This window comes from Triticum aestivum, chromosome 5B, assembly GCF_018294505.1.
Source record: "Triticum aestivum cultivar Chinese Spring chromosome 5B, IWGSC CS RefSeq v2.1, whole genome shotgun sequence".
In the NCBI taxonomy this organism is placed as follows: Eukaryota; Viridiplantae; Streptophyta; class Magnoliopsida; order Poales; family Poaceae; genus Triticum; species Triticum aestivum.
The window spans coordinates 697,687,959-697,713,064 of NC_057807.1; the positions used below are offsets into that span (position 1 = coordinate 697,687,959).

Here is a 25,106-nt window from a genome sequence, read left to right on the forward strand (position 1 = left end):
CGTGTGGGAGACATAGAGAGGTGGAGATATAATTCCTCTCTCATAATAATTGCAAGTTGGAGCAGCAAGCACATGCATATTATGTCTATGAAAATCATCATGTGCAACGGTAAAATGCAACCCATCAGCATAATCCTTAATAAGAGCAAACTTCTCCGATATATTGTAGTTGGAAGAATTCAAAAAGATAATAGGACTATCATGCGTCGGTGCAATAGCAACAATTTCATGTTTAACATAAGGAACTATAGCAAGTTCATCTCCATAAGCATAATTCATATTGGCATCTTGGCCACAAGCATAGCAAGCATCATCAAAAAGGGGTATTTCAAGAAAATCAACGGGATCATGACAATCATCATAGCAATCATCCTTCTGTAAGAACGAAGGGAAATTAAACAATGTATGAGTTGAAGAGTTACTCTCATTAGAAGGTGGGCACGGGTGATCAATCCGCTCTTCCTCCTTTTGTTCTTCACTCTCCTCCTCATCTTTCTCATCCAATGAGCTCACAGTTTCATCAATTTCTTCTTCCATAGACTCCTGCAAAATGTTAGTCTCTTCTTGGACAGTGGAGACTTTCTCAATAAATGCATCAATATCGGAATTGTATTCATAATTCTCATACAAATATTTAAGTATAGCAAAATTTTCAGGTCTGTAAACAGCATCATCAAGAATTTCACACTCTTTAAACAAAGATTCAATTTCATATGCACCCATAAAAGCAACACATTCTTCTATTTGTTCCACATCATAGTAATCATATATACCATTAGCATAAGAAGCCAAGGTTTTATGATCATTGAATTTGCATGAAAAGGGAAGGCGTGGAGCCTTCATCCTAGAGCAACAAGTATAATCATATCTCAAGCATAGTTCCCGAGAATACCAATGCAACATATGAAATTGATCCCGTAATAGTTTCCCTTTTTGAGTCAAGCGATAATCCCTAAAGTATTCACGTTGATCCAACGTGTCTCCCATTACATAATTGAATGGGGTTTTCTCAGGATTATTAAAGTAGTGCATAATGTTTTTCACATAACCAGCCTCGAGGATTTTAGGAGGTTCCCCATCTCCATGAGTAGCAAATACACCTAATTTTTTTGGTATTTCGTGTTCCATATCCATAACTAAAGATAGAGAGCAACTTAGAACAGCAAATAAAAATTACTTAGTGATAAAGGAAACAAGCACACACGAGAATATTCACACCACGCTATGACTCACCGGCAACGGCGCTAGAAAAAGATCTTGATAACCCACAAGTATAGGGGATCAATTGAAGCCTCTTTCGATAAGTAAGAGTCTTGAATCCAATGAGGAGCTAAAGGTAGAACAAATATTCCCTCAAGTTCTATCGTCCATCGATACAACTCTACGCACGCTTAACGTTCGCTTTACCTAAAACAAGTATGAAACTAGAAGTACTTTGTAGGTGTTGTTGGATAGGTTTGCAAGAATATAAACTAGGGGCTGTTTAGAGAAAGAAGCAATTAAGTTAGTATAGCGAGTGTGGAAAAGTGGTGGTAGGAGTTGCAGAATTGTCCCTAAGCAATTGCCTACTTTACTAGACCGATAGCAAGTTTATGTGGGAGAGGCCACTGCTAGCATGTCATCCCTGACTTGGAATTCTATGAACTTATGATTGGAACTATTAGCAAGCATCCACGACTAATAACGTTCATTAAGGTAAAACCCAACCATAGCATTAAGATATATTGGTCCCCCTTCAATCTCGTATGTATCAATTTCTATGCTAGGTTGAAACTTCTGTCACTCTTGCCCTCCAATACATAGTCCTATCAACATACAACTAACCCTATGGCGTGATCCACACACGCACTCATATGATGGGCACCAAAGGACAGCAACATAATCACAAGAAAATTAAACCAATCATAGCAATTCATCAATTATCGATAGGACAACGAAAATCTACACATACATCATAGGATGGCAACACATCATTGGATAATAATATGAAGCATAAAGCGCCATGTTCAAGTAGAGGGTACAGCGGGTTGCGGGAGAGTGGGCAACTGAATATAGATGGGGGAAGGTGATGGAGATGTTTGTGACGATGACGGAGGTGTTGGTGTAGATCACGGTGATGATGATGGACCCGGCGGCGTTCCGGCGCCACCGGGAGAGAGGGGGGAAAGAGCCCCCATTCTTCTTCTTCTTCCTTGACCTTCTCCCTAGATGGGAGAAGGGTTTCCCCTCTGGTCCATGGTCTCCATGGCGTGGGGAGGGCCGAGAGCCCCTTCGAGATTGGATCTGTCTCTCTGTCTCTCTCTGTTTCTGCGTTTCCTGATACTGCCTTTTCACCGTTTCTTATATTTCCGGAGATCCATAACTCCGATTGGATTGAAACCTTCAACACAATTTTTTCAGATAATAGCTTTCTTGCGGCAAAAGAAGAGCAGCAACCATCTTACGGGGTGTCCATGAGGGTTAGGGGCGCGCCCACCCCCCTAGTGTGCGCCCACCCCCTGGTGTGCGCCCCCTGCCTCATGGGCCCCTTGAGCATCGTCTCGCGTTGATTCTTCTTCCCAAAAATCATAAATATTCCAAAAATATTCTCCATCCGTTTCTATTCCGCTTGGACTCTGTTTGATATGGGTTCTCTGCGAAACATAAAACATCCAACAGACAGGAACTGGCACTAGGCACTGGATAAATACGTTAGTCCCAAAAATTGTATAAAAAGTTTCCAAAAGTATATGAAAGTTGAGTAATATTGGCATGGAACAATCAAAAATTATAGATATGACGGAGATGTATCACACCTTCCTTTTACCATAGGGGGAAAGGGGGGAGGAGAGGGAGAAGGAGAATGAAAGGGGGGGCCGCCCCCTCCCCTTGACCAATTCGGACTCCTCCCTGGTGGGAGGGCGCGCCACCCCTTTGTGGGCAGGTGTGCCTCCCTCCTATGGCCCATATGGCCCATATCTTTCCCCGGGGGGTTCCGGTAACCCCTCCGGTACTTCGATATGTACCCGATACATTCCGAAACACTTCCGGTGTCCGAATACTACCTTCCAATATACCTATCGACCATTTGATACTCCACCTCATGTCCGTGATCTCATCCGGGACTCTGAACAACCTTCGGTCACCAAAACACATAACTCATATAATACATATCGTCATCGAACGTTAAGCGTGCGGACCCTACGGGTTCGAGAACTATGTAGACATGACCGAGACACCTCTCCAGTCAATAATAGCGGAACCTGGATGCTCATATTGGTTCCCACATATTCTATGAAGATCTTTATTGGTCAAACTGCTATGTCAACATACGATATTCCCTTTTTCATCGGTATGTTACTTGCTCGAGATTCGATCGTCGGTATCTTCATATCTAGTTCAATCTCGTTACCGGCAAGTCTATTTACTCATTTTGTAATGCATAACTCATTAGTCATATTGCTTGCAAGGCATCATATGATGTGCATTACCGAGAGGGCCCAGAGATACCTCTCCGATACTCAGAGTGACAAATCCTAATCTCGATCTATGCCAACCCAACAAACACCTTCGGAGATACCTGTAGAGCATCTTTATAATCACCCAGTTATGTTGTGATGTTTGATAGAACATAAGACATTTCTCTGGTGTCTAGGAGTTGTATAATCTCATAGTCGGAGGAATATGTATTTGACACGAAGAAAGCAGTAGCAATAAAACTGAACGATCATTACACTTTGCTAACGGATGGGTCTTGTCCATCACATCATTCTCCTAATTATGTGATCACGTTCATCAAATGACAACACATTTCTATGGCTAGGAAACTTAACCATCTTTGATTAACGAGCTAGTCAAGTAGAGGCATACTAGGAACACGTTGTTTTGTCTATGTATTCACACATGTATCAAGTTTCCGGTTAATACAATTCTATCATGAATAATAAATATTTATCATGATATAAGGAAATATAAAATAACAACTTTATTATTGCCTCTAGGGCATATTTCCTTCATGGGAATGCACTGCATAGCGGTGCCGATCCCAGCGACATGCTTCACTAGAAACTTTTGGATCTGCTGTTGCCGATCTCTATTGTCGTGGCCTTTGCAAATAGCTCCTGATCCCGCTGGTCACATGGTGCGGGAAATTCCATCCATGGTCTCATCGGCTGGTGCCAAACGAGCCACAGAGTAACCTATGAAGCACTGTGCTGAAGCGCTGTGTTGAAGCACTGTAAATCTAGGATGTCGAGCCCTCCATTGGTGATCGGCGAGCACATTCTGCTCCAGACGATCTTGCATTTGCCTTTTGACAGTTCATCGTCCTGCGCCCAGAGTAACCTCCTACGCGCCTTGTACAGTTCTTTTGAAATTTTCTTTGGCACCTTGAGTACCCTAAGAGAAAAAGTGGACAAAGCAGTGAGGACAACCCGCACGAGAACTCTATGGCCGGCCATGGTCATTATCTTGCTCTTTCGTCTGGCGAGCCGCAATCTTACTCTGTCAATGATGAACTAGAGGTGCACCATGCGTAGTTTCCTCAACATGATCAATAATCCCATGTATGTTGGCGGGAAATCAACAATCTGACCTCTGATCTCCTGTAGCACATCCGACAGTAACAAGCCCGCACAGTTTATCAGGAGCACTGATGATTTCTCCTGATTAATTTTGAGCCCTGTGGCCTCACCAAATGATTTGAGGCGTATCAACCTCCTCCTTAGCTGGATTGGCAAAAATCACTGCACCATGCGCATATAAACAGATTCTCATGCTCATGCCATGGCCAGGCAGGGGAGCAATCATCCCACGGCCGGTGGCAGCCTCCAGCACTTGGTAAATCAGGTTGATGGCTATGATAAACAATAAAGGGGAGAGAGGGTCGTGCTGCCGAAACGCACGGCCGTGAAGGAAGCTTGGGCCCTGCGTCCCATTCAACAGGCAGGAGGAGGAAGCGGAGGAGAGCAACAGTGCAATCCAGTCCCTCAACCGCGCGGGGAAGCCCCATCCACTTCATTAGTTCAAACATGTACTCACAGGATATCGAATCAAAAGCCTTCGCAATATCTTGTTTGAAGAGCAGCGCCCGCTTCTTCTCTCCGTGCAGAATTCTCACACAGCTTTGCACGTACTGATAACTGTCGTGGGTGCATTTCCCCTTGTGAAATACGGTCTGCGCCAGTGAAATTAGTCCCCCAGCGCCAAAGCTAGCCTGATCGATAGCACTTTGGAGATCAGCTTGGCAACTGAGTGGATCAGACTAATGGGCCTGAAGTGACTGATCTCGATGGCCCCATCCTTCTTTGGCAAGAGTGCAATTAGCGCGGTGTTGATCTCAGTGAAATTTTCCCCAGCCAGTTGATAGAACTTGTGGAAGACCGATGTCATCTTGAATGATTGACCAACATGAGCTATAGAACCGTCTTGTGAAACCGTCAGGGCCGGCACTTTTTCCATTGGGGAAGCGATGATTGCCGCCCAGACTTTAGTTGATTTCGTCCCAATTGAGCGTCCTTTGCCTTTGCTGGCACCGCCCCAGAGCTGCTATGAAATGTTCATGAATGATCCTCTCCTTTTCTGCATGTTCAGATACTTCTTTGTCTCCCACCTTGAGCCAGGGGACGAAATTCTTTCTCCTGCGTGACTTCATCTTCGCGTGGAATAGCTTCTTACATCTATCACTATCATATATGTCAAACTTTAGAATAAGTAAATAACTACTTAGGATACTCCTATTTTACTAACTTTAGGGTACTATGAACAAAAATTGACATATGTATTACTCTATAAAATAGGTTGGAGAGAAACAAGATATTTTCAACATATGTCGGTTTCCTATCCTTCGAAGTATTGTTGGATTATCTATTTTCATTTTGAATTACCTGGAAAGTTTCAGTTTCTCAAGGACCATTTGCTCTTGCTTTTTATTCGAAAAGCAATTCCAACCGGGCTTAGCCTAATTTTGAAGCCCAACATCTCTCTCCGCAGGCAGGCCCATAACCCAACTCCTTCTCTCTTTTTTTTTTCTCTCCAACCTCACCGGCCTTGTCCCATTGCAATCACGTGGCTGGCCATGCGCAGCAGCAAACACTGCTTCTTCTTGGAAAGTCACCCACGCACGCGCAGCAGAAACGGCAGCCTCGCGTGATTGCCGTCCTCCTTGATTACCTCGGGTTGCCAATTTTAACCCTAGTGCTACCCAGACTCCAGTTCCCATTCCCCTCCCCGAACCCTCACCTCCACCGATCCACCATGCCGCCGCTGCCGCCGGTGCTATCGCTGCCGGACGAGCTCATCGAGGAGGTCTTCTTCCGCCTCCCGCCGGACGAGCCCGAGCACCTCGTGCGCGCCTCCCTCGCCTGCAAGCTCCTGCTGGGCCTCCTCACCGGACCTAGCTTCCGCCGTCGCTACCGCGATTTCCATGGAGCTCCCCCCATGTTGGGTTTCCTTTATTCCTGGCCACAATTCTCCCGCCAACGGTCCGAGGACCTCCTCGTCCCACAGTTCTTCCCCACCACAAAATTCGGCGCGTGCATTCCGGACGACCCTTGGCCGGACTGGGGGGACTCTGAGTTGGCTGTGTTGGACTGCCACCATGGTCGCGTTCTCCTTGGGGACTATGATAAACCCATGCCGCTCATCGTTTGGGATCCCATGACAGGCAGCCGGACCAAGCTGGAAGCGCCCAAAGGATGCAACATGCCCATGAACGCCGAGCCCGGTGGAGCCGCCGTGCTCTGTGCCGTGGCAGGATGTGACCACCGCGGATGCCATCAAGGCCCCTTCCGGGTTGTCTTCTTCGGCATGAGCACGGATGGTGACGATAATTGTATTATACACGTGCGGGTGTCCTCGCCGGAGACTGGTGAGTGGAGCGAGCAGTGCCCTAGTTTTGATCTTGGCATTGGTTCATTCATGGTGCGAGTGCCCCCTGTCCTCATCCAAGACGCACTTTACTTTATACATAATATTGCTGATCTCAGAATAGGAATTCTCAAATACGACGTGGGCTCTAATTGCTTATCGCGGATTGATGCGCCACGGGCATGGGCTGTCAGTGACGATGCCATTATCCTCATGGCTATGAAGGATGACAGTTTAGGTTTTGCACAAGTGAATAGGTTAACCCTCTACCTATGGTCAAGGAAGATGGGTTTTGATGGACTTGCTTCATGGACAAAGCGTAGAGTCATCAATCTCAACAACCTTCTCCCCATCCAAAATCCTGATAAAAGACTTAGACTGTTTGGATCTGTGGAGGGCAGGGATATTGTTTTCGTGACCACAGACCTTGGTATCTATGAGATTGATCTTAAGTCGCTACAGTGGAAGAAGCTATGGAAGAGAGAAAAATTCCTTAGATTGATTCCCTACATGAGTTTCCACAATCCACAAGGTATATCTATATGTCCTTTCTTTTGTTATTTACTCTTAAGTAATAATATAGTACGTATTAGTTAGCCAAACAAACAAAATAATTGAATGGTTAATTAGACTGAAAGTTATATTTGATGTTTCATTTTGTGATAGTATATCTGCTAGAGCAAACTTTCACTGATATCATGTACTACAATCGAATGGTATACCTTATTGGCAGTATAGTATCGTGTCTTCTCCTTTTGGAATCACGCCAACAAATCTATGTTTGCAGAAAGGGTGATCCCTTGTGATGCGGCTCATTGACGACGTATGGTTGAATATGACTAAGGGCAGGAGGCCACAGTCATCAAGAGGAAAGATGACCAGTTGGAGGCGACAGGGTCTTGTGATGAATATGCAGTATCTGGCAGCTGCTTTGCTGCAATGGTGCTTGTTTTCTCATACTGTTGGTAGCTTTTGTCAGTTAGCTACAATTCCCCATGCGTTGTGGGTAAATGGATTGTTCTTGCACTGAACATCTAATTTCTTGCGGCCACAGTTCTGTGCCCATCTCAAAAAACTCTACATTATACAATTTGCCCTCGCAAGCTTAATTTGATCGAACATGTCTAAATTCATCTCGAACAAGAGGTATAAAACTCATGAGCAGATGATGAGGGCATGTATTTAATTAGTGCCTACATGCCGAATTTTGTGCACTTTTCGAGACTTTTAATAAGATGGTTGCATGCATCACTTAGATGCAGAGGCCGGGGGTAAGCCTCCTTTTCCAAAAAAAAAAACATGCAAAGTTTTCTGCAACTCTAGGAATTTGGGTCAGCCCCAGCTATACATTTTATCACTTGTTCTTTTCTAAGAATATATGGAACCTATTTGTGTAGTCTGACCTATCTCTCCTTGATTTTGATGTTGTTACTAGAACCGTCATAAATGCTCAGTATATAAATTTAGATGTTTATATGCTGGCTGGGTGCTCTAGAATTACTGTTCGAGAGGTTCATACTGCTGCAATAACTCTTGGCAGAGCATGGCCAAGCTGGCATATAACTAGATTTTTTACCTCCAAGTTCCTACCATAGAGGTACCAAATCTGTAGGTGTAGTTTGATTGTTTTGCGAGTTTTGTGGCATTGACAGTGTTTTGCTTGTTATATATATGTCAAATTTCGTAGTATTAAGCAGGCTTAAAAAACTCATATTAAGCAAATAACTATTCTGCCTACATCTATTTTACTCACTTTAGACTTTAGAGTACTCCGAAGTTAGTGTGTTTTTTAGAGGAAAGGCTTGGGCGAGCCCAAGAAAGGCTCGAACCTAACCCGACTTTGAATTAACAAAGCCATCAACCGGCCAGGAGATTACAAACGACACCTTACAAAGAGAACAGAAAAAGAAGAACAGCGAAAGATACAAAGTGCTGTGCCAACAAACTAAGAGGCTCCATACGCACAACAAGCAAAGATATGAAAACTAAGGCCCTAATCCGCTTGAAGACGATAAAGCCCTCCAGCATGAGCAGACCACCACACAAAAGCTTCGGCAGGACCTTGTCGACATGAAGAACTTAATAGGTGCAGAGGCACTCTCGTCTGCCCCAAGGGTTCTGGCCGACACGGTACCAACCTCCATCTTCGAAGGGGGCACCAGCCCCCTCGCCCTGGCATGAAGGGCGCCGATCCGTCAAGAGATGGAGACGCTCCCCCAAGAACTAAGGTGGGAACCGGCGCCGTTGCCCACGGAAGCCAAAACAGAGTGCCAACACCATACCAAGTCAAGCAAATTAAAGAGAAGCTCTGCCCTGTCGAGGAATCTACACACGCGGAGAAGCAATGGCACGGCAGGGCGGCTGAAGGCCAGGCAGCAGTGGAAGTAGGACGCCGCGCCGGAGCTCCGAGGTGCACCTAGTCCACAGAGATGAGCATCGAGCTCCCGCCATCCACAAATGAACAGGAACAACCAAAGGAGCGAATAGGCGAAACCCTGCCACACGGAGACAACGGCCGACGAGCTCCGGCCACACCACCAACCACCACCGGACAACCAGAACGGCACCTCCACCACAAGCTCACCAAAGACGGCACCCCCAAGAAGGTGACGACGCCACCAGCGCCGCTGCCGCCCAATCCGGAAAGGATCTGGGTTTTCACCCGGTACGAGCAGGGTGAAGAGGAGGGGAAAGGAACAACCTTGACGACGCCAACAGGAAGGGGAACGGCGTCCAAGGACGTCGCCGCCGTCGTGGCCGGACCAGCCGGCCTCGGATTTCTCCGGTGTCCCTCCCCACCTCCAACCTCCAAGCACGAACAGCACCGGCAGCCGAAGACCACCATAGGCTAGATCTGGCAGGAGGGCGCCGTTGATGTCGGGGGAGAGGCCAACAGATCGGAAACGGCCGCCATCGAGGGGCAACGCACCACCGCCACCACCTGCCGCCCCCTCACCGCCCCCGTGGACGAGGAGGACGGCCAGCACCGCCGGACACCGCCCGCTGAGGCAGGCACCGCCGGCGGCGGCTAGGGTTTGCCGCCCGTGTCGCCCCAGGTGGAGCGACGCGGGGGCGAGCGTGGCTTTTTTTCTGCTTTTTTAGCAAGTTGTGTCTGCTCTGTTCCAAAGTTAGTGTTTGAGGAACAACGAAATCTGAAAGTGTTTGAAAGCCCCAACTTTTGAGTCCAGCTGGCTTGAGAAGCAACACATGCCACCTCAAGATTAATCTGAATCTGAACTAATACAATTTGGACCAGTTCTCACTCATCTATGTGCGTCCATCCATGCTTATTCAGTTGGTCTTTGTCTGTCAGATAGAAAAAACTTTTTACTGAGCATGCCACCGATAAAAAAGCCAAACTCTGGATTGAATCGATGAAACAACTTGAACCTAGATAGACTAAGACTAAAATCACTTGATCTTTACATGGACAATAGCTTATTTTCTTTATTGTTGCATATGGTTCTATTTTTTTACTTGGTCAAGCAAGCACCAAGAACTCTGAGAAAGGATTCTGTATGAATTTCTTCAAAAGCATTCAGCATAGGCAGGTTAATCTGTGAACATGTTTTATTATTTTGGCCTGGAAAGCCGCTGCAAAAAAAGTTCACCATCGATAGTTTCAATCAAAGAGATAAAATTTATTTACATTCTTAACCACATCATATCGGGATATCCTCTCGTTGAGTATGAGAATTCTGAGGAAGCTGCCTGCAAGAATAGCATCTGGTAGAATGGCTCTGTCGGATATAGATCTACTTTACTTAAATGATCTCTTATTAAGTTGTACAGAATGTTTTATGATCCTTTGTATCCCACTTTCTGTTGGTCATGAGTCATGACGGAAAGAAATTGCCCCCTCAAAAAGAAAAAGACAAGACAGAAAGAAATCGCAGGGTGCGTGTGTTGTTGATTGTCATGAAATCTTTTTTAACCGTAAAATATTATTTGGAATTTTTTTCTCTTCCTATTCGTAAGCACATGTCTGCTGGTTGGGGAGTTTGAAAATGGTTTTTTAAGACCTGGACAAATGGTTTCTCCGGAATATTGGCTCCTCCTATTCTTACCTACTCCCTCCGTTCCAAAATAGATGACCCAACTTTGTACTAACTTAAGTATAAAGTTGGGTCATCTATTTTGGAACGGAGGGAGTACATGTCAGTTCAGTTTCTCAACTCGCTGACCAGCCACTAGTGGAGTGTACTGGCACAAGGTATGGTGCCGGCTCGGATGATTTCGTTCCGACCGTTTCGAGACACACTTATGCAGTACCTCCTGGTTAAGTTGGCAACAGTATGCCGTCCTAAGAGTAAAGGGGGCCTGGGTGTGATTAACTCCAAACTCATGAATTTTGCGCTGCTTCCCAAGTGGATTTAGAAGCTTTCCTAAAACGAGTCGGGGCTTTAGGCGGAGCTTCTAAAGGCAAAATACTTTCGGCAACGGAACCTTTTTCCAGTCTAGTGTCCGGGGATCTCCGTTCTGGAATGGGATCGAGCGGTAAAACCTGCATTTGCCTTGGGGGCCAAATTCCAAGTGTGTAATGGTCGATCCACTCGTTTCTGGTTTGATTCTTAGATCGATGTTTAGCCCCTCTACCCACCCCACCCCCTGTGCGGGTTGCGTTCCGTTGGGAGCTCTCCCTTGTGGAGTTGGGGACGTGGCTCACGTTGTGCATAGAGTAGATGGGGTCACGCTAACAGACAAGCCAGACAAGGTGTCGCGGCACCTCGCCGCTTCGGGTAAGTTCTCCGTCAAATCGCTATACGCTAAACTCACTCAAGGGCGGGGCTTAGATGCTGCTCGCACTACTCGGAGAGGGCTTATAGGTGAACCCCAATTAGTGGTGGACGCAGTTTAGCACCCGCCCGCCACTGCTAATTTGAAAATTTACCAATGGCGGGCGAAAAAACTTACCCGCCACTGCTATTAGCTTAGCAGTGGCGGGTGCAACCTAGTAGTAGATGTCTAGGTTTTTTGTGGGACAAATGTTACCAGTGGCGAGCTATGTTTTGTGCCCGTCACCGGTACTTGAGTTAGTAGTGGCGGGCGACAATACATGCACGCCAATACTATTATTTGGTCCCACAATAAGTATGTACTAAATAGCAGTGGCGGGCACAAGACATAGCTCACCACTGGTAACTGAAATAGCAGTGGCGGGCACAACGCGTGCAATAACAATCATGACAGAAATAAATCACAAGGTATGTGTTAGTTGGTTCGGGCGACTCTTCAAACCCTAGCCGCCAGGGTCACCACCACCTCCCTCCCTTCCCTCCGCCGCCGCCGGAGGACGCGGTTGGGCTAAGCCCGGGGGCCGACGGCGGTGGCGGAGGCTCTCCTCCCTGGATCACGTCGGAGGGGGTGGGGCGGGACCTCCACGCGCGTGACGGCACAGCTGCGATCTGGTCCATGATGGTGCGATGGCGTGCTTCGGGCGGAGGCCTTGGGCGGCGACGCGGTTGCCTGGTCGCGATCCGGCGGCAGCGGCGTGATTAGGGCGTCGTGGAGGTCCGGGCTGGCCAGATCAGGATTCTAGGGCGACGGCCCTAGACGGCGGCGGCGGGTGAAGCTCGGGCTTCCGCGGCGGCATGGCGTGGTGCGGTCCATATCCAAGGCGGATATGCATCGGTGATCTCGTGGTTTTGCCACGGATTGGTTCCGATCAGAGACGGTGATGAGCGTGCAGAATCGATCTCGGCGGCTCTCGCGGTTTGGCAAGGTGGGGTGGGAGTACTCCTCCCAGGCTCCAGCGGTGGCGCATTCAGGCAGTGGCCGGTGTGCCAGGGCTCCTACGGTGGCACTGCTGTCGCGGTTGGTCGCCGGATCTAGGAGGCTAGATCTGGGGCTTTGAAGGCGGTTGAGACAATGCACAGGTTGTCGGGTGGATTTCTTGGGACGGATCCGAGTGAAAACTTGGTCTTCGGTCATTGGCCGGAGCCGGTGATGACAATGCCCTTATCATCGTTTCGTTCATGAAGGCGTCATTGAGGTATAAATCCCAAACCCACCTAATACCTCCGGGGAAAACCCTAGATCAGTTGATCGGATGACGGCGGCATTCATGTGTCGTTACCCCCTTGGGGGCGGCATTCTTCGAGATGCACTCGGGCTCGAGGGACCAGCAGATGGCTTCTTTGGTGGAGCGGTGTTTCTTTCTACATATTCATGGAGGCGGGTCTTGGCGGCATGGAGCAGCGGAGGCTTGGCATCAGATGTGTGGTGATGGACAAGCGCAGGAGGTCGACGCTATCTGGCGTCGTGGTGGCGTTGGTGGCAGCTAGGCCGGGCAAGGTCGATGCAGAAGTACAACTCTGAAGACGGATTGTTGGCAGGTGGCTGCGGCGGCCTCATACCTGGCAGGCGTCCTGTTTGAGGAGCATGCCGGATTGGCGGGTGTCCATACCCGGCAGGCGTCCTGGTTGGGACCTCAGGTCTTAAATGTTAGGTTTGGCTGCGAGGTCTGTTTGGTATTAGGCCTAGACTATCAACGCCCCTTCATCAACTGGATAGGAGTAGCGACAGAGGTTGCTTAGGTGGTGGCTTTCGACTTACTGTTGTATGACTTTCTAAGGTCTTGTTTTAATAATTAATAAAATAACCGTACGCATCGTCCAGATGCAGAGGCGGGGGTATTCCTCCTTTTCTAAAAAAAATTGTTAGTCGGTTGTCATGATCTTTTTTTGCCTGTAACTGTTTCTTTGGTATATTTGCTCTTCCTACATGTCAGTTGAGTTTCTCAACTAACTAACCAACCACAAGGTGGTTCCGTGTGAGATGGTTTTGTTCCGACCGTTTTGTGTTGTGGTATTTCACCTGGACAGTTTCTGCACACTAGTAGAAAAGGGGCCCATTAGTCCCGGTTCAATCCAGAACCGGGACCAATGGGGGCATTGGACCCGGTCCGTGAGTCCCAGGGGCCGGCCGGGCCACGTGGGCCATTGGTCTCGGTTCGTCTGGACCTATTGGTCCCGGTTGGTGGGACGAACCGGGACCAATGGCCCTCGCTCCTGGCCCACCACCATTGGTCCCGGTTGGTGGCCTGAACCGGGACCAAAGGACGACCATTAGTCCCGGTCCATTCCACCAACCTGGACTACAAGGTTGGTCCTCGTTGCGGCCAAAGTTTAGTCCCACCTCGCCAACCGAAGGGGAATCAGACCGGTTTATAAGCCCCTCCCTCTCTGCCTTATTGAGCACCTCTGAAAATGAAAATAAACGCCCTTATATAGGGAATTTAGGCTAAATTCATACGAATTTCTCTTGAAATTAGTTATGAATTTAATTTGAATTTCCTCTATAAGTGCATCTATGCTCATTTCTTAGTAGCTTTTTATATAGTTTTTTTCTGCTATATTTATTTTTTTCTTTTTATTTCTGAGTTGTAATAAGTCATTAAAAATAAGCATCTATGCTCATTTTTTAGTAAAGTTAATCATTAATATTTTTTCTTCTATTTATTTTTGAATTGTAATAAGTCATTAAAAATAAGCATCTATGCTCATATTTTAGTAAAGTTAATCACAACTGTTTTTTCTTCTTTTTATTTCTGAGTTGTAATAAGTCATTAAAAATAAGCATCTATGCTCCTTTTTTAGTACAGTTAATCACAACTATTTTTTGCTTCAATTCATTTCTGAGTAGTTTTCTATATATTTTTTTCTTTTCAGCTATATTTATTTTTTTTCTTTTTATTTCTGAGTTGTAATAAGTCATTAAAAATAAGCATCTATGCTCATTTTTTAGTACAGTTAATCACAACTATTTTTTCTTCTATTTATTTTTGAATTGTAATAAGTCATTAAAAATAAGCATCTATGCTCATATTTTAGTAAAGTTAATCACAACTGTTTTTTCTTCTTTTTATTTCTGAGTTGTAATAAGTCATTAAAAATAAGCATCTATGCTCCTTTTTTAGTACAGTTAATCACAACTATTTTTTGCTTCAATTCATTTCTGAGTAGTTTTATATATAGTTTTTTTTCTTTTCTGCTACATTTATTTTTTTCTTTTTATTTCTGAGTTGTAATAAGTCATTAAAAATAAGCATCTATGCTCATTTTTTAGTACAGTTAATCATAACTATTTTTTCTTCTATTTATTTTTGAATTGTAATAAGTCATTAAAAATAAGCATCTATGCTCATATTTTAGTAAAGTTAATCACAACTATTTTTTCTTCTTTTTATTTCTGAGTTGTAATAAGTCATTAAAAATAAGCATCTATGCTCCTTTTTTAGTACAGTTAATCACAACTATTTTTTGCTTCAATTCATTTCTGAGTAGTTTTCTATACAGTTTTTTTTTCTTTTCTGCTATATTAATTTTTTTCTTTTTATTTCTGAGTTGTAATAAGTCATTAAAAATAAAAAAGAGGCGCAATGCTTGTTAATTTGCTTCAAGCCTTTCGGAATAGTATCAACTGCACTGCACATAGCTCTGTGCAGTTTACCGTATTCCTCAAGGCTTGAAGCTAACCAACATGCAGGAGCATTGAGCCTCTTCGTCATCGTCTCTGCACTCAGGGCTTATAAACAGCTGCGAGTGCCTCTCGCTTGGCGAGGTGAGTAAAAAAACAGCTGCAGGAAGAATCAAAATAAAATAAATAAAATAAAAAAAGTGCTACCTAAAGAGCTACCACAGCCTGAATACGACTAGAAACCCAACAATGGGCCAGGATTCAGGCCCGCAATAGGCCCAATAGGCCCACAGGCACATATAGTGCGTTTAGACCCGTAAGCCTGCATTTGCGAGGAGCTCGAGAGGGCAGCGGGACTGGGGCTTATAAACCACTCTCGAGCTCCCTCAGCTAGCGAGGTGGGACTAAACTTTCGTGCCGCGATGCGGGCAGCACATGGCCTTTAGTCCCAGTTGGTGGCACCAACCGGAACTAAAGGGGTGCATTGGTACCGGTTCGTGGCACCAACCGGTACCAATGCCCCCCCTTTAGTCCCGGTTGGTGCCACCAACCGGGACACGAACCGGTACCAATGCACCCCTTTAGTTCCGGTTGGTGCCACCAACCGGTACCAAAGGTCTTTGTTTCCCGCCCTTTGGGCTGCTGAAAAGAGGCCTTTGGTCCCGGTTGGTAGCACCAACCGGGACTAAAGGGGGGCATTGGTCCCGGTTTGTTCCACGAACCGGGACCAAAGGCTTTGCTATATATACAGCACTTAGCGCGACTTCGATCTCTCCTGCTCCACTCCCGTCGCCGCGCGTCTTCCTGCCGCCACCTCGCCGTCGCCGGCCCGCCGCCACGCCCCGACGCCATCGCCGCCCCGCGCCACCCCGCCCAGCCCCGCCCCGCGCCGTCGCCGCCCGCGCGCCCCGATCGACGTCGCCGCCCCGGCCCGCGCCGCCTCAACGCCGCGTCGCCGCCCAGCTCCGCACCTCTCCATCGCCTTCATGTTTTGAACATACAACCAGGTCGTCCTACGAATCTCAACTGTCCATACCGGGTTTCTAAAAGAAGTGGAGACATGACAATCAAAGAATGGAAAAAATGTATGGACAGTCGTAAGGAGCTTCTTGGAAGCAACATTCAGCGAAGGGCAAAAATTGGAGACAGGATGATCGCCATTCTTCATAATAGAGAGTCCGGGTCTATATTGTTTTATGCTATTTTACCTTAAGGGTGTTTAGGTCCTACCTGATACTGATGATCATGTGTTAAGAATAATTATGTAGGGTTGGGTTCGATGACTATGAGGATGATGATCGTATGACTTATTATTAATAACGAGTAGAAGTTGTATGATGATGCATGATTAGTAGGACGAGTACTTGTTATTATATATGCTGATGTATGCGAGCATGCATGAGTTATTATATCAGCGGGTAAAACGAACATATATAGCAGCAGCGTTGGTAAACCAAGGACGAAGATATAAGAGAGGACACTTCTCTCTATTAGCTAGCTAATATAACAACCGAAAAATAACCCCCAAAACCCCTAAAGCAGCCACTTTCCGGAAAAAAACATGGTCCCGGTTGGTTCCACCAACCGGGACCAAAGGCCCCCTGACTGGACTCGGCGCACAGAGCCACGTGGAGGCACATTAGTCCCGGTTCTTGTTTGAACCGGGACTAATGGGTGGAGGTATTAGTAACGGCCCATTAGTCCCGGTTCATGAACCGGGACTAAAGGCCCTTACGAACAGGGACTATTAGGTGTTTTTCTACTAGTGGCACTAAAATGTATTCCCTGTCCCATAATGTAAGACGTTTCTTACATTATTGGGGCGGAGGTACTTTGGTTCTGGACTTGTGGCTGTGTAAGTCCTGATATGTGTATGACATATATCGTCTCACTGTGGCCACTGCTGTGCAGTTAAGAACACAGGATAATGATCCATGGTCTGAAGTTTTTCCAAAATCCAACATGATTATATTTTTTTCGTTGTATCATTTTACTAATGAACTATAGCTGTATTCTAGTTTTAAAATATTCTAAACAGAATCACTCATGTACAGAGAGCTACTAGTTTGTTTGTGATAAGACCTACTATAGTATTACTCTCAATCCAGGAAGGATTGTAGCAATGGAGTTACACGGCAAGAGGAGGAAAATGATAGCCAGATACACACGCACACAGCCGCCACCCGGTTCGCTTCTGATCCTCTGGAGACCCCTCACCTACTGCCACTGCTGCTAAGTACCTCTCCCCGAACACACCATATTCTTGGGCTCGAACATGGACGAGACCCACTGCTCCCTAGAGAACTTATGGTTGAGTCTCTTCTCCGTTCTGGGCCAGCTGGTCCCTCCTTCCCCTGCCATGGTTTTGTTGCTTGCCCCTTTGTCAGGTCGCTTACACTGGCCCAAGAGATGATGATGCTTCTCTATGCTGTTGGCCTTGTGAACCGAACTAGCACTACATGGCAGGTGCTATTTTCCTTATTTGCTGCTGCAACACGATGAAAAACCGCATATGATCTCCCGAGAGAGCCCAAATTCAGTGCAGAAGCAACTAACAATCCTATAACAAGGATAACACCGAAGCTTATACTGATGTATCCACTCCATAGATCAAACATTCGTGCAATCTTTAACAACAACGTAGCGCCATCTTTGCCAGTCTTTTGTCACCAGATGCGTCTGTAGGTAGAGCACAATCATAACTAGTGTGTTTATAAAGCATAAAAAATTATATAATATCAGCACAAGAGACCATTCTCAACCCTAACATATGTCAGCGTTTTGTTTTTAGTTTTGCAATTTGCCCATGCAATAAAACATATATAGCAATCATATTTCATGACATCCCACACACTGAAACATTATATTCAAACCATTCTCAACGTATATCACAAAGTCACAAAAACAAGTTCACAAGGACATAAGCACAATCACAGGTACAGAAAGTCCACAAGCACAAAGTTCATCCACATTACCTAGAGTTTACTACATCTAACATATAAAGCCTCCTAGAGTACCCGCCGTTCTGGAGGACTTCGCGTGCGAGTGATTGCTGGCCACTCGATCAGCTCGCTCGCTCGTTTTTCACCATTGATTTTTACTATTCACTGCTAGATTTTGTTACACCTCACGCTGCTTCGCTGGGTGGTTGCCAGTGGACCCATATAATCATTGGTCCACATTGCAACGAAGGGCTCGTCGACTGGGTTCGTGACCAATGACGCTCCCGGTGAAAAAGCCCTAGATCGAGCGGTCAAAACAGATCACGCCCTCATCGATTCCTTCCACTCCCTCGACACCACCTCTCCTCCACCCGGAGGGCGCCTCCTCCTTTCTCCCCACCTGCCTTCCTCCCCATCTGGCAGCGCCTCCTCCCTCCTTCCCACGGCCTCCCGCACCGCGCGCCACCGGCTAGCTGCACCACCACCGCATCCTCATATACTCCAGCCCACTATGCCAGCGAGAGAGGAAGCTGCGGGAGGAGAAGAGCCCATCCCGTGAGGAAGACGTGGGGAGGAGCTCTACCCGTCTCAGTTGCCGGCCGGGATCTGGAAGAAGAGGAGACCCATTGCTAGCATCGGCTCCAGCGATGCGGGTTGACGGCCAGTGCAGGCGAGCGCGGCGTGCAGTGCGGTGCCCTAGACAGGTGGCAGCGGCCGTCAAGACAGGAGCGGTGCCGCGAGCGACGACCCTTGGTCATCTTCAGGTGCGCGTCGTCCGTGGTGGACGATCATGGGTGTTGGCCTGCAGTAGGCCGGTGCCCCTTAGCAAGATTGGCACGAACTGGGAAGGTAACCGGTGTGTAGTATGATCCTCGCCTCCTCCAACTTCGTTAGGGTATCACGTCTCTGTCCTTTCTCTTCTCCCGTCTCTATGTATGTGTGTGTGTTCGTCGTTTCTCCTTTCTTCCCTCATGAATAAGGGGCTGCCCAGTTTTGGAACAACAAACCATGGAGGATATGGGTCTGCACGGGCTTGGAGCAGGAAGCCATGGCGGCCAAGGTGAATAAGTAACACATAATCGTTATGCTCAAAATATGCATTTTTGGAAATTATTATTATTTGTTCTTAAGATATCTATTCCATTTTTGCCTGAATAATTAAAGCCATATTGATGATTTGTTAGCTAAAAATGAATCAAAAGGAGCTTGTAGTTTTGTGAATAAGTCAGATGCTTTTGCAGTCCGCTTTGTTAGTATCATAAGATTAGTTATACAGTTATACTCCAATATATATGCTGCTGCTGTAGCTACCCGAAGGACGATGCAATGTTCCAATTGAAAAATGAAATCATAGCATCATATAGTTGCACAATAGATTTCTAATAATATAGAAATGATTTAAACACATCACTTCATAGTGTGCTTTTGTCATTAGACATGGAGGGATATTCTGTTCTAGGAAATTCACTTATGACTACATTCACAGGTTGAAGATGATGGTGTTGTCTTCTTCCTTCTGATTGATTTCCAGCAGCTTAAGAACTTATGCGGTGGTGTCAACCTCTTATGCTCTCAGGGAAAATCCTAAAGAAGCCTTGCTTTGCATGGGAGCTGCAGTTCATCTGGTTGATGCTTCTTTTCATGCTAAAATTATTAGTGTTGTCGTTGTGCTTTGTTTTTTCACTCACTGTACTTTGATTCTTGATGTTTTCTTCAGGCTAAGTGCTCATGCTATGGAAGTGACGAGGGCTGCCACAGTGTAGAAAAGGTCAATATCAGGCTCTATAACCAGACTGAGAAAATAATTGCTTTGAAGAATTTTAAAGTGGCTATATTAGTAAGAATTTGAAGGCGGGCTATGAAAGTTAGTATGACAATGCTAATTTGCAAAACGACGCTAAACGCTAAGATTTGACTCTACAAGTAATCGAGTCGACCGTGTAACATGCACCTAATGCGAATTTGCATGTATCCTCATGTCTAGAACTCCAGATTGTAGGTTTTGGTGTTCTCCATGCCATTTTTTCTCATAATCCCCGAGGGCTACCGATTTGATCTTTTGTTGTTCCTGGTGTACCGATTTGGTATTCTATTTGTTCCTTGATCCTCTTCCTTCACTTTTGTTCTACTATTATTTGGTTGTGTGTCTCTTTTGGTGTCCTGGATGAAAATATGAGCAGCAAACATCGTTGTGGTCTGATGGAGATGCATTTGCCTAGAAAACATTGTCTGGCAACTCATCCATTTTTTGTGAAATTCTCAACGTCAAATAACTGCGGACGTGAGCTGAGGATGCTGCACATAGTTTCTGTTTGCTTTTTCTTTCCTATGGATTGGAGATTGTCGTTCGCGGATCCCGCTGAATATTTGTGATGTTAAAAAGCAGTGGACTGATTCATACATTGATGAGATCTATGTTATCACTCTGAGGGATCTGTCGCAACAACTTATGATTTGGTTATTCGTTTTTTTTCAGCTATCTTTTTTTTGCTATCTGGTCTCTGTTTTGGCCTCTTGATGAGTTGATAATGTTTTAACTTGATTTGTTCTTTGTTGATGATTTTTTGTTTAAAGTCTTTCTCCATGAAAATCATACAAGCAGACGGGTGATCTGAACTGATGCCATGTTGATATGTCTAAATAATACAGGCTTACCCTTGTGGTTGACATCCGAGATAAAACATTATCTATCTTTTCCAATCTTCTCAAACATTATTTTCTTCTGTTTTTTGTTGTGTTTGCACTTAGCTCATGTTCTCCCTCTTAGTTGGAGTTTAGTGTTTTTACAGCACTCGGATCTAAGAGGGATGCAGTGGGGGCGGATAGCGAGATGGTTTACAGGACTCAGATCTGAGAGGGACGCAGTCAAATGGTCTAACCAAGTTTTCTTCAATCCTATGTTCTACATTCTGGTTTTGATGCCTTGCTGCCTTCGACATTAAGGTGAGGTCCTCTTCCTCATACTACTGCCTTCCTTCTAAGGCATCGCAATTCCTGGAATCCTTCTTCCGTTTTTCTTTCGATTTGATATTCTACCTCCTGAATGATGATTACAAGTGCATGGTTCATATGATCGAATTGTGATTGCTTGAACAAAAATCTGATGTTACGAGCTTTTAGTGCAATGATTTATGGTTGTGCATTGATATATTTTGATAGTGAAACTCACCTCTTATGTCAAGGTGGGAAGCTTGGCTGATTCCACCTCCAGTCAGAAGATTAATACATCTATGGTTTTATTTTCCATGCCAACAGCTTGATTGATGATTCCTAATGCATCTCAGGTATTGGTCTCTTCTCCGTAAATGTATATACTTTACCATGCTAATTTTGTGTTAACCGTTGCATAATATTTTGCCACTGGAGATATATGATATAACAATTTTTGTTGCTTATAACATAAAAAGGTTGCATGTGTGACGTACTGCTGTTTGTAGCTTTTTGCACTTGTCTAATTCTTTAAGCCATATTCTGCTCATAAGAGAATAATTTACAGTCGGGACCGATTCATTATGACACATAATGTATCATGCACGACTACATAACTAGAGAGAATAAAATGATGGAATATTCTTCTGTCCAACCAGAAAAAAATTCTTATAATGTGTTTTATTCATTTGACATATCAAAATACATCAGCATTTAAAGAAGTGGCAATAATTAGCCATCCTCATGCTGGTGAATACGCATTTGGGCTTATAACATCGAGCATGATTCTTCAGGTACTTGTTTATGCACAACGCTTTCTACAGATGGATTCATGGCATCAACAACATTTGAGTGCTTCATTCTGGATAATTTACTCATTTATATGCTTTCAAGAATTTTGATTTATAATTTTCATTATTAGCTACATAAAGATTCATACCATACTTGTGTGTGCTCTTTTTCTGTGTTACCTCATTCTTGAAATAGTTCACTTTCAAGAAAGTGTTATCCTTTAGTTGTAATTTGTGACAACTAAACACTTAAATCTCAAGAGTGTAAAGGTTCACCCAAAGAATTAAGTCTAATGTAGCCTGGCTAGGCTTATCTTAATAGTTAGCTTATCAGGATTATCCTATAGTCTATATATAAGGTGGTTTAAATCAGTCTCTCGTACATAAATTTGTTGTGCAAGCCCTGAAAAGGCCAGCTAGAGATACTTCAAGGTTATGGGGCCTTTACACATTTGCCTGGTAATGTGATGTCTTTTAGAGCGATTCATTTAACTGCTAAATCCTATGAACACTTGCGAATACTATATGTTGTTGTTGTTAGGTTCTCTACCAGAAATCACTCAGATATCATCTTATCCTCTTGTTCGCTGTTTTTTTGTAACATCTCAATCTAGCATAAGCTTATTTTGGTAATGCCTCCTTTTTGCAGTTGCTAAGTTTGATGGTCTTTTTAATAGCACTCTTACTATATCACCTGAATTTCTAATCTTAAGTTTCTACTATTATCTCTCTACAGAAATAATTGTTTCTGGAGGAATGACCATGCCACAGGTGATTACCGCGCTAGGACCTGCCCTTGATAAGAACCAGGGAAACCATTTAAAAAGAATGATGATTGTGTGAGCCTTTAAATATCGCCAACACACCAGGTACAGTCGAAAACTTTCCCCGTCCCCCAGGCCCTGTGGGCTGCGACTGAACTTAGATTTCTAATCCCTAGCTTAACTTCCTGTAGGTATTGGCATCTAGATGTTTACAACTACTAAAGGAACACCCATGTCGTAGATGATGCTACATCTGATGTATGATTTGAAGATTAGAAGCTGGAGCACAAGGATTGTGTGATGGAGTAAACATTGGTTATATATTTTAGGCGGGTCAGATATTAAAGTGGGGTGCTCGCACCGTACTTAAGTGGTTTACGGAGATTACTGAAATTGGTTTGTGGGTGTTGTGTGCTCACACCACACTCATAAAATTACTATCAAGATTTGAAGTTAGTTATGAGCTAAAATTAGTGATAATGAAAAACCAGGAGAACACCATATTAGGTTAATGTAAACCACTTACAGGACAGTGCCAACAACAGCAAGAGTGCCATAATAAGGTGCTAAAGCCTTCCAGGTGAAGGACAATGACAAGAGTAACATCGATGCGCCTTCAAAACAGAAAAAAAAACATTAATTCCTAAGTCATGCCACATCAAGAAACACAAGCACACAATTTACTGTAGAAAAGGCAGTACCATTCCAGATAATCTTGTTATGAGAAGGCTCTTCCTTCCTTGCTTGACCATCAGTGGAGATGCAATCATGGTGCCTATGAGAAGTATATATACATCTCAGAAAAGGCATTGGAAATTGCTGCCAAAATACACTTTTCAAACACTTTACTAACCAAAAACATCGGCATCACCGAACAAGAGCACTCGCTGCAACATTAGATGCAAGTCCTATACTGTGGAACATGGACGTAGAGTAGTACACGACATCATTTATGCCAGCAAGTTACTGAAAGAAAAACAGTGTCGCTCCCACACTCACAACCGCAGTATATGAGAAACATATCAGAACACATGTAGAAGAAATTTCATCATAATCATCAATTATGACATAGACACAAATGAGTATGAAAAGAATACTTAGAAATTGCAACCCGAGTTATGTAGCCTGAGTAAATTATTAGTCGTAGCATTGCGGTGTTGGGGATCGTAACAGAAATTTAAAATTTTCTACGTATCACCAAGATCAATCTATGGAGTCATCTAGCAACGAGAGAGAGAGGAGTGCATCTACATACCCTTGTAGATCGCGAGCGGAAGCGTTCAGGAGAACGGGGTTGATGGAGTCGTACTTGTCGTGATCCAAATCACCGATGATCCTAGCGCCGAATGGACGACACCTCCATGTTCAACACACGTACGGAGCGGAGACGTCTCCCGCGCCTTGATCCAGCAAGAAGGAGGGAGAGGTTGAGGAAGAGAGCTCCAGCATCAGCACGACGGCGTGGTGGTGATGGAGTGGCAGTACTCCGGCAGGGCTTCGCCAAGCTCTTAACAGAGGAGGAGAGGTGTTGGGGAAGGGAGGGGCTATACCTTGGATGTGGTGTGCAGCCCTCCCCTGGCCCCTATATTTATAGGGGAAGGGGAAGGGGGCCGGCCCCCTCTAGATGATATCAAGAGGGGGGGAGGGGCGGCGGCCAAGGGGAGGGGGCTTGCCCCCCAAGCAAGGGGGCGCCCCCTCTAGGGTTCCCACCCCCCAACCCTAGGCGCATGGGCCCAAGGGGGGCATGCGCCCAGCCCTCCAAGGGCTGGTTCCCTTTCCTCTATGGCCCATGAGGCCCTCCGAGAGAGGTGGCCCCTCCCGGTGGATCCCCGGAACCCCTCCGGTGGCCCCGGTACAATACCAATATGCCCCCGAACTTTTTCGGTGACCGTATGACAACTTCCCATATATAAATCTTCACCTCCGGACCATTTCGGAACTCCTCGTGACGTCCGGGATCTCATCTGGGATTCCGTACAACATTCGGCAATCACATACAAGTCTTCCTAATAACCCTGGCGTCATCGAACCTTAAGTGTGTAGACCCTACGGGTTCGGGAATCACGCAGACATGACCGAGATAACTCTCCGGCCAATAACCAACAGCGGGATCTGGATACCCATGTTGGCTCCCACATGTTCTATGATGATCTCATCGAATGAACCATGATGTCGAGGATTCAAGTAATCCAGTATACAATTCCCTTTGTCAATCGGTATGTTACTTGCCCGAGATTCGATCGTCGGTATCCCAATACCTCGTTCAATCTCGTTACCGGCAAGTCACTTTACTCGTACCGTAATGCACGATCCCGTGACCAACCACTTTGTCACATTGAGCTCATTATGATGATGCATTACCGAGTGGGCCCAGAGATACCTCTCCGTCATACAGAGTGACAAATCCCAGTCTCGAT

The 25,106-nt window shown here is 45.4% G+C and overlaps 2 long non-coding RNA genes across 2 annotated transcripts; both read left to right on the plus strand.

Annotated features, from left to right (window-relative positions):
- The first annotated feature begins 19,174 nt into the window (after positions 1 to 19,174).
- LOC123117782 (uncharacterized) lies at positions 19,175 to 19,953 on the plus strand. Its single transcript, XR_006457514.1, has 3 exons — positions 19,175 to 19,266; positions 19,693 to 19,831; positions 19,924 to 19,953. It is a non-coding gene; the product is annotated as an uncharacterized lncRNA (long non-coding RNA).
- Positions 19,954 to 21,013: 1,060 nt separating this feature from the next.
- Positions 21,014 to 22,789, plus strand: LOC123117783 (uncharacterized). The gene is made up of 3 exons (XR_006457515.1): positions 21,014 to 21,149; positions 21,389 to 21,490; positions 22,662 to 22,789. It is a non-coding gene; the product is annotated as an uncharacterized lncRNA (long non-coding RNA).
- Positions 22,790 to 25,106: the final 2,317 nt, after the last annotated feature.